Source organism: Serinus canaria, chromosome 2 (assembly GCF_022539315.1).
Source record: "Serinus canaria isolate serCan28SL12 chromosome 2, serCan2020, whole genome shotgun sequence".
Lineage (NCBI taxonomy): Eukaryota > Metazoa > Chordata > Aves > Passeriformes > Fringillidae > Serinus > Serinus canaria.
The window spans coordinates 57789117-57810924 of NC_066315.1; the positions used below are offsets into that span (position 1 = coordinate 57789117).

Sequence of the window (21808 nt, forward strand, 5' to 3'; positions counted from 1 at the left end):
CGGTGTGATAAAGCCAAAGCAGCATCATGAAGATCCAGCACTGCCTTGAAAACAGAAACTGCCAGAGAAAAGAGTAAGGGCAGATGGGATTTACTGAATGCTGCCAATTTTCTTTCAGCTTTGCCAATTAGTGACTGCAATATGATCAAACTGTTGCAATCTCTGGCTAATGAGTGGTTCAGTCATCCTGTGTCTGAGCTGGAAACATTCAGTAGACGCCGGAATGGTGTCGACAGAATTGGTGTCAAGGCACTTTGGAAGGTGGCTTCATTGCACAACAGTTAGTGGCTGTCCAACGTAATTATGAGTGCTTTATACAAATTGCTATTTATTCCATGGATGAATGTGGATTCCCTGCTGTATTGAACACATACAAATTCTTGAACAGAGAAAACATTTTTTTTTAATGACTGGGAACCTTATGAATACTGTCAAGATCAAGAGGATTTTCATAAAAGATATAAATCAGAGAAAACATTTTCAATCATCTATATGGAGAGACTGTGAATTTGTTGCTAAATTTTGTTTCCAGAAATTCTGATAAAAGTTGGAGCCTTGAGGAAGAAAGGAGGAAAAATTGTCTTAAATAAAAAATTTTATAAACATTATAGAGGAATTTTATTTGACCAGTCTTGAATTTTTCTGTTTCTATAATCTGCAATGAAAAACAACCTCATGAAATTTGCTAATTGATTCTTTGTGTTTTATTAAAAATAAGCATAAAGATAACCAAAAGTCTGTAAGATGTCATTATCTGTCTCCCTCAGCTGACTTATATGGGAAGTGGGAAATAACTGGAAGAATTAGGAGCTGATTTGTCTTTCTACATTAAGTAAGAAGTTGTACAAACAATTTTAATTGCATTCAAATGAGACAAATGTGTCATGTACTGCAAATTACATATATTTTTTTCTTTAATACTATGATGGCCATACAGCTTGAATCAGAAAGCCTGGACAGAATGTTTGGATGTTGTTATTGATGTATTTGTTAAAAGAAGTTATTTATAAAGCAGGTAATTCATTCCTGTGATGACTCAAAAGTAGACAAAAAATACACAGACCAAAGGCATACCACTGGCAGTGTTTCAATCATTTCATCACAGTCTACAATCAATCAGAACACTCAAAAGTAGAAAATTGAGTATGAGAAAGACATAGACCTTCGTGAGTGTGTCCTGAAGAGGGCCATGAAGGTGATCAAAGGGATGGAGCACTTCTCCTATGAGGACTGACAGAAAATTGGGGCTGTTCAGCCTGGAGAAGAGAGAAGTTTTTATGGCAACTTCCACTGCCTTGAGGGGGCTTGACTTTTTACAAATGCACTTTGTTTTGGGACAGGGTGAATGGCTTTAAGCTAAAAGAGCTAAATTTCAGGAAGAAATTCTTCTCTCTGGGGGTGGTGAAGCACTGGCACAGGTTGCCCAGAGAGGTTGGGGATGCCACATCCCTGAAGTGCTCAAGGCCAGGCTGGATGGGGCTTTGAGCAGCCTGGTCCAGCGGAAGGTGTCCCTGTCCATGGCAGGAGGTTTGGAACTAGGGGATCTTTAAGGCTCCTTCCAGACAAAACCATTCTATGATTCTATGATATTCTGCCTCTGAGCCATATAAAAATAAATTTTAAAACAATCAGAGCACAGTCAGACACTGAGACATCTCACAGAGCCCCTGTCTCTCCCTTGCCATAGGCCAAGTTCCACAGTAAATCCTAGTAGCTCGGGGTGGGTGCTGAAATGCAGTTTGGTTTATCTCAAGGAGGTAAATTCTTGCCAAGTAGTTTTGCTATACATTTGCTGGGCTCACTGCTGGCTTTTCAAAAATGACAGCATATGCTTAAAGTGCAAAAGTAGTCAGAGTACTGTAACATCAAGACTTGTTTGGAAAAATACTTTGCAATGTTTTCAGTGAGATTCTGCAGGATTTCTGGGAGCTGCTAGTTTAAGAGGATGTATTTATTTCTTAATGTATGCCTCATTTGTATCATTTTCTTCCTCCACATTCTCCATGTGCTTTCTTTAATCCTGTTTCAAGAATTAAAACATTTATAGTTTTTTAAAAAGTATTTGCTTGGTCATCTGCTCATTTTTATGTTATCTCTTACAGGTCACAGAGGGGTATCTATTCTGAGGCTTTTGAGCTCATAGTTCTCCAAGACTATCTCTTGTATACCAGCAAAAATCCCATATCATTTAGTAAATCTAATATTGACAAGTTGCTTGATAGACTGTTAACAAGATAACAGAAAAATTTTACTCCACAGTCCTTCTAAAATAATAATATTTGTGAAAGGAAAGCTAACACAAATGCTATTAAAGTCTGTCATGATTTGCTTCTGCAAAATGTTCTGGACTATATCACTTAGAGTGCTGTTAGTATATACAGCCATATCAAGCATGTTAATTATAAAAAAACCCTCCCTTGCTGCATGGAAAATATGATCCATTCCACAGTGTGTATGGTGAGTGATGAAATAAAAGTCTGATTTCCTACTGGTTACAGTCGGATTAAAGATTACACAAAGATAAATCAGTTCTGTGAGAAGCACAGTAACAACTAGATCCACTATTACCCATTATCACAGAGCTGGACAACCTGTCTGTGACTAAGAACCATCTATTTTAGTAACTTTTCACACAAAGGGGCTTTTTCTTTCCATTTTAAATAAAAAATTCCTTAGCCCTTAGCTTTACTTTTGAGGGAGTCACTGCTGCCTATCAGTAGGATTTTGTTAACTTTTTACAGTAATGCTATTGGATAGGATTATTTTGCTGTAGCTATGAGAAGCTTTGCAAGATGTGCATTTAATATCAATTTAGCCAGAAAATACAAAACTGTGTTGTCAGGAACAGTGAGGATCTCACCAGACAACAGAGGAAAACTTTATCATCATTTAAAAGCACTAAGATGCTCAGCCTTTTAAATACACCATGAGTTTTGATTGTCTGAGACTTGTTTTGGAAATTTCACATTCCTTTTCTAATAATGAGATGATCATGAATAAGAAAACAGGCACAGCCACAGCTCAGGAGAGTATTTGAGTACATCCCTGCTTTTAGATACATGAATGCTCACATCTGTGGGGTGGTGTCCCAAAGGTACATCCCAAAGGTACATACAGTCTGAACCAGTCTAAAACACACCATCCTGCAGCCTTGAAATATCCTGCATACCTTGAGATGAGGCTTGAAAACATCCAGTATCTTCTGAAACTGATGGAAGCAGAACTTGGCAAGCTACTCTTCTATTGTTCCAGGATGTTCATATTAATTATTAGGAGGTAAAATACCTGGCAAGCAGAGCCATATGAATGTTAGTGGCCTTGGCATTTACCATGCCTGGATTTTCACAGCACTCCAGGAGACTGCAATGTCTTCCAGGTTTCCTTTTTACACATTTCCTAGCATTTGTTGCTTACAGCTCCCTCTCACCACCACATGCTTCTCTATAACCTTTTTGTAGAGGTTTCTTTAATTCTGTCTGCAACTCTTCTGCTCCACCAAGATTTTTCTAAAGTCTTGTTGCTTCCTTAGCAAATCGGTAGAGCAGGCTCAAGTGCATGCATTAAAGTTTGTGAAATATGGTCTCAGCATTCTCCTAATGGAGAAAATCCCAGTAATATTCACAGCTGTAATGGCAGCTACAAAAGATTCTTTTCTACCTGTAAAACAAAGTAATGGAAATGTAGGTTGGAGGGAAAGGAACTCTGAAGATCATCTATTCCAACTTTCCACTGAAATTATGATTATTATTAGATCAAATCAGCTTTGGCTTGGCCTGGTTAGCCTTGAACTTCCTAGATATGATGGACCTGCTTGGAGATGAGTATTTTAACCCTTCCAATGGGTCAATATACATGGCACTCCCTATAGCCTGGCAACTGAAAGCAAAACATCCTGTTTTTTGGGAAGGTGGTTCTGCAAAGCAGCACTGGCAATGTCATCTTCTCCTGTGTACACTTTTGCTCCATTCCACCCTGATAAAAAACTGGATTCCAGTGTGTGTTAGAAGGGTTTGTACTCCAAGGCCAAGGAAGAAGTATCTGGTTTTATTATCTTAAGCAGTTTCAGTTCAGCATTGAAGATATGGGAATGAAAAATGAACTTACATTTTAAATACATAAATGATGTAATTCTTTCAAGAGAAGTTACTTTTATTTTGTAATCAAATATTTCTACATTATCTACTTATTTCACTGGCATTAGAAAACTACTTGTTGTGAAATGTGTGCATGGAAAGTATATTAAATAAGCATAAAATTCTGACTGCTTCTAAATACAATTTGCAAAATCTGTGCTTAAAAATCTGAGTTATTAAATGGGATTCTAAAATAAATAGTTTTGCTCCTCACAGCCTCTTATAACCCTTAGCATGCTGGGGACAAATAAAGTGTTGCCTCACAAAAACATATTTAAAACATGGCAGTGGCTCCTTTTTTCTAGGTGCAGATCTGTTAGGGATCTGCACCTAGAAAAACATCTTTCACAAGCTGTGAAGCAAGACTGCTGTAAATCAAACAGTAACTCCATTGATCAATGTAAGGAATGGAAGAAATTCCTATGGAATGTAGGAAACTCTAGAAAGAGAAAGGTAGCTACTGGAGCACTTTGTACAAAGAAAACAGTCAAGCAGTGTGTGCTTTGAAAAAAAATCTTATTTTCTTGCAGTCATGATTTGGATCTGATGTTGATTGAGGCATTTAACATTTAGATGATATGTTTACCAGATGTACTTTGCTGGGCTTCATTTCTGAGCTAAAACACATTTTGTCATAAGTGAATCTGTTTCACAAGCTAAACAATAAATTTCCATCCATTTTTACCATTAAAATGAAAAATGAGAAATTAATTTTAAAACTGGTTGTCAGGAGCATGGCTACCATAAATATGCATGATGAAATTATAAAGACTTGAATAAAAAAGGGAAGCAGGATTATGTTTCAGTGTCCAGTTGCTTCTTCTTTCAGCTTGGGATCCTCTTGGAAACTAAATAGAAAAATGTGACAAATACTCAATGGTAATTTCAGTTTACCTTTCCCTGGCTCTAAATTGTTAAAAGTTGAAACTGAATGTGTTCTGTAAAGCACTGTTTCTTTTCTGTAGTGGAGAATGTTTAGTTCACTGAAGAGAATTAACTCTGGGAAGTATAATAATGGAGTAATGCATGCACTGTAAAAATCTACTGTGGATTTGGTTATATTTCACAGTTCCCAACAGAAAAGAAAGAAAAGACTACAAATCTCTCAGCCAAGTACAATAATTTCAGCAGTCAAGACCCAATCCTCTGAAAGAGCTGAAGGAGTTATAATTTCACCTAGAAGTAGGTCTCAGAATTGGGCAACCCAGGAATGTACAAATTTAAACCTTAATGGGAAACACATTTGAACATTAATCTCATTAACTGAGCTCAAGACTCAATCCCATCATATTGGCTCCACAGTACCAGCAAGGAGACAAACAATTCCTGGCAAATTGTAAAGGCAGACTCTACAAAGCTAAACTGGAAATTTCTGCCTTAACATTAGGTGATGAGGATATTTTTATACAATTGCAGAAACCTTGGAATCTCAATTCATTGTATTGTTAAACCATGCCAGAACTAAAATCCAAAGACATTAGGCATGGCTTCATGTTTTATTTTACAATGAGATAATTTATATCAATGCATCTATTAAAATAATTATTTTTGTGCAACAAGAATTGTGTTGCACTGACTTCATCAATTAAAAAAGGCTAATTAAAAAAAGTTGTAGAGCAAATGCAAAATGGGTCATGAAAATAATCACAGTCCATAAAGTATTTCCAATCTCTATTGGGGGATTTTCTTTGGCTTGAACAAAGCCTCTTTTTTACTCAAAAATGTCACAGTCAGGTAGTTTTATTGGTGATTACAGTGAGCAAATGCTTCAGTCCTGTTAGCTGTTAACAACCCAACAGTAAAATAAATTTTCAAAGAGAAGTATGTTTTTTTCCCACTTGTCTGTGGAGGGGATGTGCTTTGTTTTTCACTTTTCAGCATATTATTTCTCTGCCTTCTGTCCACTACTTGTGGTTGCGTTGGGTTTTTTTTCAGGAGAGAAAACTACAACCCTTGCTACTTGAAGAGCTCCACATCTTCATGTTTGTTGCATTTGGGTACAGGAAGCATGACACAGAATTAGGCTTTTGTTTTTATTCTCTTCCACTGCTGGACTAAGTACAAATACAAGGATTCATTTCAGACTTGTCTCAGTGGAAATGAATGAGCAATAAATATCTGATTTTTAGTTTGGAATATCTATAGCTGCCACATAGGCAAAACTGGATTGAGCAGCATAAGGCCCTGCTGTTAGCAAACACTTCACCAACTGCTTCAAAAACTAGACTGAGCAGCTCTTGTTCAAAAAAAAGAAAACCAAAAATCTGCTACCACATACTGTTTTAATGTTTATGGGAATTCCAGAGTTGCATAATTTGAATTAATTTGTCACACTTCCATGTTTTGTATCATGTTTCTCTTTCAGAAAGAAAGAAATTTTCAATCATTATATAGTGACAAGTTAATTTTTTATAAAAGTGTATTTTTATGTAGAAATGTGTCTATACACACATGTACCTCAGCAGCTTTGAGCAACAAGAGAGCTCAGGCTTGTAGGCTGTTGGTGCATCACCTGCTATCATGGTTAACTACCTGACCAGTCTAGCTGTTTGCACAGCAAGATTTATGCAGTCTTTGGTTTTTAGACAATTTCTCCTTAGTGGCACATTATGTTAAATAACACAATAACTGTGTTAATAAAGTGATGCTTCCTACTGGGAAGTCAATCAGTGGGTCTTTTCACTATGAAAAGAGGAGAGAAAAAAAAAAGGGGGGGGGAAATAAATACTTTATAGTCCATTTATAGGTTGAAGGGGACCTCTGGAAGTCATCTGTCTAGTCTCCCTGCTCAGCTGTTGCCCAGGATCATGTCCAGACCATTTTTTAATATCTTCAAGGAAGGAGATTCCACAAACTCCCTGCATAACCTGTGTCAGTGCTTAGTCATCCTCAGGGTGAGAAAGGGTTCCCTCATGCTCAGAGGGTTTCCTGTGATTCAGTTTGTGCCCATCACCTCTTTTCTAGTCTATGAGCACCACTGAAAAGAGTTTGGCTCCATCCTCTTTCCATCCTGGCTTCATGGTTTTATCTAAATTAGTAAGATTATAATAATTAGTCCGATCTGTGTGTCAGATCATTGGCACTTCTTTGAGAAAGTTGTCTCTTATAGCTAAAATATAAGAGACTTCAAAGGACCCAAGCTCTCTTTTCTCCAGCCACATTTCCTCTGGAAAACATATGTGTGAGTGCCTGTAAAAATATGAATATATATAAAGAAGCTCTGTCAGGTTCTTTTCAGCTCATTCCTCCTTTGCTTACAAGGAGTTCTTTGCTACATCCTGAAGTCTTTGACACTGTGATCAAACCAATGGATGAGGGTACCACTTTCTCCAAAGTGTTTATGAAGAAAAGGAAAAGTCATAAAAGGAAGGACAATGGTGAAAACATCCATTCTTTTATATCTCCATGGATTATGTTGCCATTCAAATACAGCATTACTTCATAAGTAGATTGTTTGTCACTAGCAGATCTGCCATTAACTGTGTTTCTAAGTAGATATTACTTTTTGTAATTAATAGCAGTTACTATTAACCACCAAAAATTGCCAAGTAAGACAGATGTAATAAAGATTCTGACAGTATTTCTGGTATTCCTTTTGAGCACTGTTGTTCCTGCTGATCTTTCTGTATGTGTATGTGTATCTTTCTGTTTGCTCCCTTTCAGTCTGGCACAGAACCTCTTCTGGGACACAGTGCTAGATATCTGCTAAGTGGTTTTTAAAACCTGTCTTTATTTTCTGGCCTACCAGAATTCACTAGGTTACTTCAGGTCACTGCAGATGTTCAGATTCCAGATATGAGAGTGTAGCCAAATACATTAATATCTGTGTGACTTTGGCTATGTGGTCATGTAACAGAACCACAAAATTTCAGCTGCAGAAAGAGACATCCTGTCAGATCCAAGATAAGCCTCTTGCCCTGTTGAGTCTGAAGTCCTGTATTTGCATTTTAGAAGCCAAAATAATTTTGTGATTCTTTTCCTTACTTCAAAATAACAGAAAAGCCCCTACATATGACCTCACAGGCTGTATCAGCTAGTTCCTTGGTGTTGCTCCAAAGCAAGCAGTGCAGCTGCCAGACAGACCAATGGGAACTGACCTGGCTCACAAGGAAGCTAATCCATATGGAAAAGTTCTTGGGGATGGATCTTTCAATCTCTGCACTGCAGATTTCAGTGTTCTGTTTATACCCCCTGCATTCAGCTGCCGTGATCATGCCAAATTGTAATTTATGTTTCTATGGAACATACTTAGCATTTTAACAAGAGGGTGATGATTAAATAAGAAAGTGATGAAATAACTGATGCCTACAAGTTTGGGTTTGCCACCAACCATGTGTTTCCACACTTGCAGTCTCAATTTGGGAATTGAGAGTGGCTGCTGTATTATGTAAAATTGACATTGCTGTACTAAAAGCAACAGAGCTACCATGATTCATCCCATGTGAAAACTACTTACACTTCTTTTTTTGACAGTATGTCCAGAGCTCCTGAAAATCAAAGAGCTATTTAACAGCAATATCTTTTCCTCAATTTTCATAACTGTTTCAGGTTTAACCTACTACAGTATGATTCTGCTGTTCTTTGAATGCTTTTTATTACTGCTGAATTTTGAGCACAGAGTAGCATGTACAGAAAAGGTCAAAGCTCACTGAATGTAAACTGAAGCCCTAATGTTCAGCTTCCAGGGAATGAACTTGAACATACTGAGGCAGGATTTGTGACCTATGGATGCCAGAAGAACAGGTTATCTCTATGATTCCAGAGCAGTCATGTTAATTGCCACCTGCCAGAAAAGTGTATGTTGGTATTTTTTGAAAAAAAAAAAAAAATAGACCACATAAAAATAATACTCTTTTCAAAGACTGATAAGGAGGAGGGTAGTTAGATCCTGTTCACCTTAAATTTTCTTGATAGGTCTACAAATGTGAGTAGGGAATGGGAGACAGAGAGGGGAGGTTTGGAGGGTTACTGTGACATTTTTGTTGACAAGAATGCTGACAGACTCAGAAGAGACTGAAGACTTTGGTGCCTGTTGGCTTGTACAAGCTCATTACTGCTCCCAGGTCTGGCAGCATGTGCTGCATGTGCCAGAGAACAAGATTAAGCTGTGGTACATTCTCAGGGAAAAGGGCGACAGCACTGCCTGTGAGATTTGTCATAAAGCTTGCAGTTGGAAAAATGCCTCCTGAAGCTGCAGCTCAGCACATTGGATGGCATGTCTTTGTCCAGGGGTTTTGCCAAGAAGCTGCTAAACAAAGAACAAAGATGAGGTGGTGTTTGGCTATATAGGGAATGTTGGAGGAGGGCGGTGATTCCGGCTCATGGTGGAAGAAAAAGGAGGCGAGAGAAGACAGCTGGAAGGTCTGGAGAACTCACTGCTTGGAACATGGAAAACACAGCCTTTAGGCTGCATGATGCTGTAATTTCCACTACCTGGAGACTTCTGTTGGAGTCTGACCCACCAAAAGGCATGCTTTAATTCAGACCTAATTAGAATTTTACGCAACATAGCTGTCCTATTACTAACACACAGCTGTGCTTATCATGAGTGAAATTGGTGCAACCAGGGTCTTAAAATACAAATGAGGGCTCAGGCAGTGAAAGTATAGAGCAAAGCATATAATCAATGCCAAAAAATGCCAATAGCATTGTGCTTTGTTGCTTATTATGTGAGTTTCTTTTTTTGACTTTCCGAATCTTCGGTTCAAACGAGCTTTAAGAAAAACACAATAAATTCTAAGAACAACACTCTTTCTTATTCTTATCACAACACTAATGGCCTTGAGAAAGTAACCTTTGAAATTTAAGCCAAAAGAACAACATTTTGTGTCAACCAGCTTTTTCAAAGCAGAAGGCCAATATGCCAACACATTTTTAATGGATTTATAAATATTGGATGCAGTAAATCAGCTATATTTTCCAGGTTAGGATCAGTATGCAGTTGAGACTTCTCTGGGAAAGACTTTCAACTGTATATCACATATCAAGAACTAAGAATTACTGGTGTGTGCTACTTTTATCTCTTTCCCTATTTTCAGCTCTTGTCTCAAATAACATTTGAGTGAACTAAAAATATAGTATTTACCAAGAATAAGACTTCATCTATTCTCTAAATACTCTGGAGGAAATGAAATTATTTTTGGCCATGCATGTGTAAAACATAATATATTCTCTGTGTGATTAAAAAAAAAAAGTTCATTTTCCCCCCTTTGTTCATACAGCTTCAAATCCTGAATAAAATATAACAGATGTTTCAGTTATTCTAGACAGAAGCTACTGATTTTAATTCACATTGTATATAAGCAGTGGAGAACTGCTCATGAGGGCAATAAGCTGTATACACATCACAATTAGATCAATGATTCTTGATGATAGTAGACCTGTTAAAATTAATGCTACCAAGCTAGAAAATGTATTACCTTCTACTTCCCTTTGATTCAGTGTTCTTATGGTTAATTGTGATCTGGCAATCTGAATTCTCTGATTTAGTCATCAGGCAGTGATCAGTGATGTCACAGCTGGATAACTCAAGATTTGATACATACCTGTGTACATAAAAGATCTCATTTACATGCTAGATCCCGATTAAAACAGGGAACTGCACTGCTGGGAGGTCTGATCAATGGGGCTGTTCCAACGTTGCCACAGGGCTCCTGCCATATTTCCGTGGAAATACACAAGAGAAATGCAGCTTTGAATCAGGGTGAAAGGTTGTTTCATCTCTCCCAAGTTTCTCAAGCCCCTGGTTGAGACTGCATTTTGGGTCTTGTGATGACAGGTAGACAAGGATGGGGGGAAAAGGGGGAATATGTGCCTGAAAATCCAGCTACACCATAAGGAAGGACTCCTGGTCATCATCTACATAGAATAACACATTTCATAGCATGGTCACTTTCTTCATGATGTCTTTTTGGAAAAAAGCCGGCAGTTTATTGGTGTTCCATGGCAGTGTGTCAGTGAAAATAAAAAAAAAGTTATAAATCCTGTTTGTAGAACTGATTGACACTTTTTGAACTATTTGACAGAGACAACAGTGAGTAGGTCTATATCTGAGGATTTTATCTGAACTTCCAGGGTTTCTGGTTGTGAAAAAGTCCCAGAAACATAGATAATGTAATGTATGAGACTGTGCATATTTGAAGCTGGTGAAAGTAAAGTCACTGCACTGCATTCTCCATCTGTATAAAAGGGGTAAAATACCTATATCCAGCATCTCATTTTTGCTTCATTTGTCTTCTAAAGGAAACTTCTATCTTCTTCTTAATAAAGACAGCAATTCCTCTAAAAGATACTTGGCAAAATATTTGTTTATGAAGTCAGGGAGCTGAAACCAGATTTGCTTGGTTTGCTGTTGCACGGGTCCATGTGTGAGGTCCCTAGTGGGAAATCTGTGGTTTGTAAGGAGTAAAAGTTGTTACTCCACTGAGCTGAAAAAAAGAACCCATTATATTTGTGTTTAAGAGGATATCTGTAGGCAGGTACTCCAGTAATGCTTTGAGTTTAACTTGGTTTCACTAGGAAATAATGCACCTATTATTGCAGCACGTGTCTGTGCAATGATTTCAGAGTCTGCTGATTTTGAGCCTGAACTTCCATGCACCAAATCTGACAAAGACATGGATGGCTGATGGCCATTAAATCCTTACAAACCTCATGGATCAGGAGCAGAGTAAGGGTGGGAAACATACTTGTGTCTCCACTTAGAGAGGGACTGTTTGGAAAAACAGCATATTTGCATAAGATGCCTTAAATGCTGGAAAAGCTTTAGTGAGTACTTACCCTTTCCTGGCAACAGAATCCAATCATAACACAAAATTCTAGGAATTTATATCAAGTAATCGTTGTAAAACCAGAAGGTCTTTCACTTAGGACTTTAGCCAGGATCTCAACCTAGAGCTTTTTGACTAGAGATGACATTTTTATGATATCTTGTTTAAAATCAAGCAACTTTTTTTAAAATTCAGTGTGCTCACTGGGGAAAGGCAAAAAACGAGGAGCATAATAGAAGCATATGTGATTTATATTAAGATATAAAAGTAATGTAACACAGCTCTTGGGAAATGAAATTCTTGGGAAATAGAAAGATGGAAAAAGAAGGACTATGTTGGCTAGATTTTATTTCTATGTTTTTACTGGTGCATTCATGCTATAAAAGCATTTAGCTGTCAGAAATGTTAATGTTCAGCACAAGACACTTCTAGTATTTACTGTTCCCATATCATCTACCTCACAATCTTTTTTCAACTTCTCGGAATCCTGACTTTTTATAAATCAAATATATTAGCTACTAAATCCAATAGTGTAAAGAATTCATGAGAATACATTTAGAAGAATAAAAAGAATGTATAAATATCAGGTGTATAAATTTAAGAACATTTATGAAAGGGATGCTCCTGGAAGACAATAGAAATCCTCCCAAGGACTTGAAAATGAAACATCAGTAACAAAATATTAACTTCTGTTGCTTAGCATAAAAGGATGGATATCTTAGTCATCTGAGAGAGACACACTGTCCACCAGGTCTCAAAGTGCTGTGGAAGAGTCAAGTCATGCATAAAAAATCCTCTATTTTTCAATATTTTACTGGGTTTACAGCCCTTAATTTTTAAAAATAAAAAACAACAATAACAAAACCCCAAAACAACAAAGACCAAAGCAAGAAGTCCAAAACATAGCCTCAGTTATTGCAGCAATATTTATCTCTTTCTGTTTTCACCTAGTCTGAACTGGAATGAAGGGGTTTTCTACTCTCAGCTTAACTGTGTGAGGAAGGTCTTAGAATGCTGTGCCTAAAGCTCTGATGCTGCCTTATAAATGTATCAGCCCCTACCACACAGAGACCATGACAGACTGTAGAAGCTACAAAAATATCTATCAGCACTTTGTTTCTTTCATGCTCCACTCAAAAACTCCCTGCAAGCACCATTTCCAGACATACTGGAGATAATGCTTGTCCTTGGGAGCTCTTGGGTAGGGTCTGCTTGCAAGAGCAAACTGCACACAGCATACAAAGCTGGCCTGAAGGCTCACTGACCATACAGACTTTTACTGCTGTGATGGAACAGATGTCCTGACAGTGGTGTGGGCAGGGAGCATGACATCTCTCTTCTTACACAGGCACTGACTATGTACATGATTGTCAGGAGCAGGATTTCCTGACAAGAGAGAGCTTTCTGGGTCATTCACGGTGTCAGAGGAAAAGCAGGAAGGCATGACACTCATGGGAAACACAGGGAGAAGGCAGTGTTCAGGTCATTCAGGTGTGAGGAGCAAAGGAGCATTTCTGGCTGAAGGCTTCTAATTTTCATTGAGCAAATAGTAACTCACAAATCCCACCTGTCCATATCCTCCTTCTGTCCCTGTTCCATGACAAAACCTTGTAGTGGAGACAGGGTCTGGCAAAGACAGCAGGGGCATCTGCAGGAGCTGCTGATTAAGTGTTCTCTGTCCTTGCTTCCCATTCAGCCTCTTTATATGGGATGAGAATTTATATTCAGGTCAGTGGGCCAGACTATGCCAGTGTCTGTTTTTCCACATTTGGGCAGAGACTCGCTGCTGGCATGCACAGCTGTTAAATCTAAGGGCATCAGCTCTCCCTCTGCCAGAATTTTAAAAGTGAGCTGTCTTCATCATCTTAGAAATACTTTCTTTTTTTTTTTTTTTTCCAATGGGGGTGTTGATAATTTTCTCCCTTAAAATTCAAGATTAAAAAAAGAGAGAGGGACAGAGAAAATAATATATCAATATATCCTCCCCATCCCCAATCCCCCGAGAAAATACACAGAAGACAATGTACTTTGTCTGATTTTCAAGATCATTATGAAAGAAGAAGAAGAAGAGTGTGATAATTCACATCTGCTTGGTTAGACACGTAATGGAAATTAAAACATCCTAGCTTGGATGCTGTAAAAGAGCTTGCACAGCAGACACTGACAATGGTGATTCATAAGCAATGTTCTACTAGGCCAAAGCTCCCCTCTGATTTATGAAGTGCTGTGTTGCTTCCTAGTGGTGAAATGCAAAAGCTCCTGCTCTCCTGCAGTTGTCAGGGGCTGCTTGTCTCTCTCTAGCTGGCAGTCAGACTGCTCACTCACAGTTACACACGTGCATCACCACAGATTTTATTTCATAAAGTCAGTGTCCAGCCTGCTCACAGGTGCCTGCTGTTGAACAGCTGCAAGATTTGATGCAGACTCTGTAATTCTTACCCAGGTTAGCTTTGTTGAGTTATCTTTAGGAGTCTGGATGTCCTAGCAAGTCTGGAAATCTTTTTCCATGAAGGACTTCTGTGCTATTTGCCTTTGCTTTTTCCACTAAGGCATATGGAATGTATGGAATACATGCAACTGTAAAGAAAAATGTCTTGAAATTGATGGGCCTGGTACACCCCCAATGTATTAGCATGAGAAAAAGGATCCTTTCCACAGGTAATTAAATGGCTCTAAAGGCCTCATAAGTAGAGTGTGAACCTGGCATGGTAGGAGCAGAGCAAGTCCATGGTTGCTCTACAGTCCACACTGTCAGGGGGCTGCAAACTCAGGAAAAGGACTTTGAGTTTCCAGATAGTGCTTTCAGTCTCTTGACCTGGTTATCAGCTCAGTTAGCTTTGCCTCACTACTGGAGTTGAATGGCTAAATATATCCCACTTTTTCCTCTCATTTGTTTGTAAGGAAAGAAGGACAATGAATATTTAGTGTATATTCCGTATTTTTTATTCTCTTCTGCAGTGTGTTTAAAATATAGATTTTTGTCCTTATAGGAGAACAGTTCATTAAGTACACATTAGAAAGCCTTGGGTTTATGTACAAAAAAAAGGCACCCAAAAATATGTAGAAGGCCTTCTAGCAGAACAACTGACAAAACAATAAGAAAATAGTGCAGTATTAGATCAGGGGGGAAAAAAAAAGGAAAACCAGAAAAACTGATTGTATGGAAGACAGTATGTTGGTGTTGGTGGTTAGTCTGAAAGCACTGAAATGAAATATAGTTTCTCAAACAAGATAAAACAGGGACTGGGGGGAGCCCCCAGGCAGTATTTTGTGCAAAATAGATGTCTATTTAATTAACTATATTTAAGCTCTTTCGCCCGGTAGAGGGCAGAATGACAACGACGTTAAAGCAGGAGCTGGTGGAAAGAGTTGGAAAGCGGTTTTCTCAAAGGAATGCCTGCCCTGTTCTAGCGTGTCAGCGAGTACCCCGACTCCTCCTGGCTGCACCTGACTTCCAGGTGTGCAACACCACCAGGAAGCGCTTCTGAGGTTTCCTGAGGCATCTAGAAGGAAATGCTGCAGCCTTTAATACCAATATAGTCTATCCATGTTTTCCAACAGTGTATTAATGGCAGCTAAAAATGTGTTCAAGCAGAGCCAGTGCTGTTTTTCCTGGTAGCAGCAATGATGCTGGCCTCTTCCATTTCATGCAGCACATCTGGGACTGTGTTACAATATTCCCCTTTTTTTTAATCTCTGCAGTACTTGATTGAATGTTATTTGCTAGATGTGGAAATCCTTCTCTGCTTAATGGTATTGCTATAAATATTTATTGCTAGTTCAAAATAAAAGCACTTTGGCAGCAGGGAAGAAGTAATTCTCTCACTGCACATCGTAACTGCACTCTGTATAAAATAATGTCCTGTTACACTTACAGCCTCTCCTTGAATGCAGAGTAGAGACAGCAGAGGCACTGCACCACTGAGACTGAGATGGTTTATTTACACTGCTGGAAAGGGAGTTCCAACCTGGAGTTATGATAATTGGAATGGGAAGAGGACAGGGAAGCAAGGTCACCTTGGCTCAAGTTTACACAGAGAGAGAGAAGTGCCTGATCTTGGCTGCTCTGAGCCTGGTTTGGTCATGAAAGCCTCAGTAGAGTACTGCTTTTATCTCATTTCCTTAAAAGAGCATGGAGATGAGCTGCCAGCAAGGCTCATGCAGCTGTGGACAGCAGTGGAATGAGCTGTTCTTGCACAGGATGAGAGTCAAAGACCATGGAGTGAATGGAGCTTTACAGGCATGGGCCAGGAGCAGCTCCAATAAAAGTGTCTGAAGAGGAACAGGGGGAAACACAAGGTGAAGTTAAGCTAGAAACAAAGGGAAAATGATAATTTAATTCAAAAGCCAGCACCCATCCCACTCCCATCTGTGTGGAGCCACACAAGCCCTCCCTTGAGTTAAAACCAGCTGTCATAGTCTTAGCAACAGAGTGGTTGCCTCCTTATATTTAGCAAACAGAAACACACTAGAGCATGTTATTCTGACCCTTATGCACCCATCATGTTTCATGAACCTGGAGCAGAATTGGGCTAAATGTGGCAGCTGATTTACCTGAATCATTGTTAACAGGTATTTCTAGCTAAAAGCATAATAGAAAAGCTAAATGGGACAATCCTTAAAATATCAGCTGAATGAATATTACTGCTAAAGTGTAAGTGATTGGGGCCAAATATGACAAACATCTGTAACTTCAGTCTTTGGATTCACGTAGTTGAGATATCCAGCTCAAGCATCTTCTCACAATGAGGAAGACAACAGCAGTGTGTTTGGCTTGCAGTGGTGTGATTTGGGTTGGTCTCACCACACCACTGCCAATCATGTTCTTTTGCTCAAAGGACTTATCAATACTTCTTTTTTTCTCAGACTTGGAACATGGGAACCACATATTTTAAAATTAGGCTGAGATGGGTAATTCTGTCTGTGTCAGAGGTGAGGGACTTGCCTTTGAACTCTGCTTCTATTTTCTAGTGATGAAACCATGGATAAAAGTAGACTGACAAGCAGTGTCCTTATCTGTAACCCTGCAGCCTCTGACCCTGTTGTAGTGGTTTCCCAAAGTCCGTGTGACAGTATGCTTTACACCACCTTTGAAGTTAGGTTGTGTTGAAGTGTGGTGTACCAGCTAGAAACAGAGACTGTGGGTATTCCAAGTTTTATATGAGCTCTTGTAGACAGCAGAAAACACAAATACCCTACTCCCAGTGAGTAATCTCATGTTTTAAATTACAATTTGGAAGAAAATTCTGGTTTCTAGTTATATTCCTAGAGGAGCTTTTAATGTAGCATCCTGGTAGCATCTTCTCTGGAGAAGAGAAAGATGAGGAGGATCAGGAGACCTCACAGCAAGTTACAGTATCTAAAGAGCCTACAAGAGAGCTGGAGAGGGACTTTTCCCAAGGGCATGTAGTGGTCAAACCCATAAACTGAAGGGTAGGTTTAGATCAGACGTTAGGAAGACATTCCTTACTTACAAGGGTGGTGTGGTACTGGCACAGGTTGCCCAGAGAAGCTTTGGATGCCCCATCCTTGGAAGTGTTCAAGGCTGGGTTTGGTGGGGCTCTGAACAACCTGGTCCAGGCATCCGTGCCCATGGCAGAGGGGTTGGAAATCCTTGACTTTGAAGGTCCTTTCCACCCCTAAGAATTCTATGATTCCAGTAGGCAGCTTGATCATCCAAGGGTTTTGCATCAGGCCTAGCACTAGGGCTACCCTGCTCCATGAGGAAGAGGCAATCAGGATGACATAACACACGTGCACAGTCCAGAGGCAGTGCTGTGGGTGCCAGAAGCTGCACCTGAAAGGAGGCTCCTAACCAAAAAGTCACAGTGTAATAACTTAAATTATGTGAATGCGGACCTCTCTCTGTCTCCGCTCCCTTTTGTAACATACAAATAGGGTGTTTGTACCTCAACATCTAAAACAAATGTAATAGGCCTCCAGCCAGGTGGGATTTTTTTTTCTTTCCTCTAATTAATCCCTTGTAAACAGTGAAAAAGCATTTTAGATCCCACAGATTTGAAATTCCACCCTGCCTAAGTAATTAAATCAAAAAACTGGAATAAAAAGAAAAAAAAGCCAACAACTTCACCCCTACCATTGTAGTCTGCACTCTTGAAACGCTCCATACACTGACTTACCAGATGATTTCTACTGCACATTGGTGCTTCTCAAACGGGCCCTGAAGCTACTCAGTGGGAATGGCCAGCTATCAGCAAATTCCAAAACAATTCCAACTATGACATACAGTAACAAATAGCAGCAAATGCAAAGTACAGCACAGCTGACAGCTCTAAATTGTAAAGGTACCATCCCTATTTACAGGGTTATGCTTGTCGGGCTAAAATAAAGCTGACGTTAAAGCTGCTTCCATAGTACAACTTCCAGTGTCCCAGGTCTAGGAAACATGGATAAAAATGGGATGAATTCTGGATTAGCTCCAATATCCACTGCCTTAGCAGTGTTTAAAACAAAACTATTCTGATGCAACATAGTTCTCTGCTGGCTTACAGGTGTTGTTTTAGATAGCATGAGTTCTAACATCATTATAGTGCAAGGACTTCATATCACCAGAGCTTCTTACCTCCTCAGTGTTTCTCACAGGCAGCTCCTCCAAGCACTGACTGTTCCTGGTCCTTGCAGCAGTCATCTGACTCCAGAGCCCACCAATCCACTCTTTTATACCCCTTGTTCTAATTGGCTACAGGTGTGGCCTGTTAGGATCAGGCCTACTTCTAATCTTCAGTAATTGGTCCAGCTGCAACTCATTGGGGGATAAGATTACCTTCTACACCACCTTCATTTACCCATAGTGTATCCCCCTACAATTCCCCCTTTTTTTCTTTTAACCACAGAGTTGCAGCATTTCTAGAAGTACATATTCAAATAAATTGACATTATGACATATTTCTACATTTCATTTAGAACTAAGAGTTATACCAGCGTTCAAACAGCATGTTACAGCACAGATATATATTTCTAAATGTTAGGTTCAATTCTATGGCTTTTCCCAGTTTAGCAAGCACTTCACTTCAGGGTCTTTTACACTCATATTTAACAAACACCAATGGCTGCAATTGATATATTTTGCCAATAGTTTAGTGTTCAAATCCTGTTTCCCTGAATCCACAGTGTTATATGGTTTAGTCCCAAATCCACAGGGAAATATAGTTTAGTCCTGAATCATATCAGGATCACCATTTGTTGTCTTAGACAGCATGAGTTCTAACATCATTATTGTGCAAGGATTTCAAATAGCCAGAGCTTCTTACCTCCTCAACGTTTCTTGCAGGCAGCTCCTCTTAGACTGTTCCTGGTCCTTGCAGCAGTCATCTGACCCCTAGATCCCACCAATCCACTCTTTTATACCACTTGTTCTAATTGGCTACAGCTGTGGCCTGTTAAGATCAGGCCTGCTTCTAATCTTCAGTAATTGGTCCAGCTGCAACTCATTGGGGGATGATTACCTTCTGTACCACCTTCATTTACCCATAGTGTATCCCCCTACATACAGGTACTTAAAATAGCATAGCACTTACCTGTTTATGTAGGGGAACAAGAGAGTATTTTTATTCTAACATTAATAAATGGAGCATTAGAGACACATAAATTTTGTCAGACATAATTGAAAACCTGTGGCTGTAGGTCTGAATTCTGCTTTTAACTGTGTCTCTAGGTCCTCATAAATCCATTAAGAGCTGGGTATGAGCTGCAAGTATGGAATTTGGCCGGACACTTCTTGTTCTGTTTTGATTTTCTGCAGTGGATAGGTGCAAGCTTCTACCCCCACCCCACTGAAATGCAGACTCTTCCTGGCCCTCCTGGCTTATTTTACTCAAAAGAAAATTCCTGACTCTTTGCTGTCTTTGCTGCCACCTTTTGTTTGTCTTAGAGGCTAAAAGAGCTCATGTTTGGGGCTCTGGTTGGGTGAGAGACTGGGAAACTGCAACTACACCGCAGCTCCACTCGTTGTGTTGGGAGAATGAATGGCTCCTTTCCAACCACTAAATCTTCCCTTGAGAATGGGAAATGTGAAAAACACAGTTGTATTTATTGATTTCTCTCCTAGGATGCATCCTGCTGTCTAAGCCTGATTGCTGAACGTCTTAGATATTGCCCATCTCCTTTCCTGGTTACTTTACCATGACTCTTTGGATGTAGCTTTGGTATCATTGTACAGTTCCTGTATTATCCCTCAAGATCACTATTTTCCTTACCTTCTTACCCTTGTGTAATGGCTTATGTATTTTGTTGGTAGGGCAGGTTTCTTTATGTGTTGGTATGTGTGAATAAGAAACATGACCCAGTATTAGACTCACAATCAAAATATTGTTAGCTATGTTTGGCCAGAAAATAAGTATATCCACTTTTTAAGCTGTTGGGGATGGGGGAAAAAATTTATCTGGCAAAGCATTTAAAAGTGCCAAAGGGATTTGGTTTCTGGATGAGGAGCTAGTTTTTCTAAACAAAACATCTATACTTTCAAAAATATTTCAGGGCAATTGTTTCTGTATGAAGCACATCAGCCTTTTTTCAGTTAATGAGCTCCCCTTGGAAGTGTTCAAAAGGTGTGTGGATGTGGCAGTTGTGGACATGGTTTAGTGGTGAACACGGTGGGGCTGGGTTAACATTTGGACTCCATGATCTTGGAGATATTTTCCAACTTTTTGATTCCGTGATTATAAAGTACAGAGAATAAAATAGATTATGATTTATTTAAACTGTGCTATAGCATCTTTGGCACAGGAAGAACACTTCACAATTTCTTTGCAAAGCCATTTGTACAATGGAAGACACTTTGCCATGCATAGTCCAGGCTGGTGCTGCATATGAACAATGAATATTGCAGCTGAATAAGCTCTCCAGCTCTTCATTAGAACCAGCTTGCCAGTTTACAGAGCAAAGAATAAGATTATTTTACTTTGCCTGATTTTAATCAGGTATTTTAAGCAGTTTTTCAGTTCATTTTGCTTGTGGTGTTCAGATGGCTGTCATACCTTTTCCATTAATGATCCATTTGGATTTAGTCAGCCTATATAGCTGTTGTAGTCACAGGTAACTGAGTAAACTTAAAAATTGAAAGATGATTTCTGTATAGATTCAGATCTGAATTGGTCATTATGATTAAAAATGTTAACTTTTCTTGCTTGCTTTTACTTCTTAGAAGAAAAAAATTGGTAGTTGTATTTGTGGTATGTTGCTAGAGTGTGCCTTCCCAAGGTTCTAGTTAAAACTGGGTGCAGATACTTAGCTATTGTAATTTCTCCTCCATTACCTGGTAGGAGTTGTCTCTCTGGCCATGTTTGGCAGAGATACCTAATTCTGCCTTATGCCAAAGCATAAATGCTCTCCTTTTAAAACTCAGTTTTGGTTGCTGAACAGTATTTGTTATGTATGCAGTGCAATTTAGGAGATAAATGTGAAATTAGGGCATAAATAAAATCTAACCCCTGTTGTAGACACAGCTAACTGCAAGGGATGAAGCAAACCCACTGTAAATTTTAGCCTCTTTTGTGAAACTGTGCCATGGTGTTTGTAGAGAAATATTGCTGGTTTTTTGAGAAAAAAGGATCTCAATATATTTAAGAAATCAAATGTTGCTCGTTTTCCACTGAATTCACTATGCAAGCACATTCAGCATTTTTTGCAGTTTATGGACAGCTGAAGTAAATATATCTTGCAGGAAATACTTGTTGCCATTCAATTTCACCAAATGTTCACGTGTGCCCTCCTTTAGCATACGAGTAATCTCCGTAAGTCAAAGGACAAATAATGACATGTGTACACAGCTGGATGTGTTTAAGCACTACCTGGACTGTGGCCTGAAGTACCAGAAGTGTGTCCCTGGTATAAAAACACTGCATTTCAGTTTTTCAGGCCTTTCTTAAATCATATGAATCAAATGTG

The 21808-nt window shown here is 39.1% G+C and overlaps 1 protein-coding gene across 5 annotated transcripts in view; it reads left to right on the forward strand.

The window, feature by feature from the left end:
* Positions 1 to 21808, forward strand: part of COL15A1 (collagen type XV alpha 1 chain) — a 120223-nt gene that overhangs the window by 17671 nt on the left and 80744 nt on the right. The gene's annotated exons all lie outside the window — the stretch shown is intronic.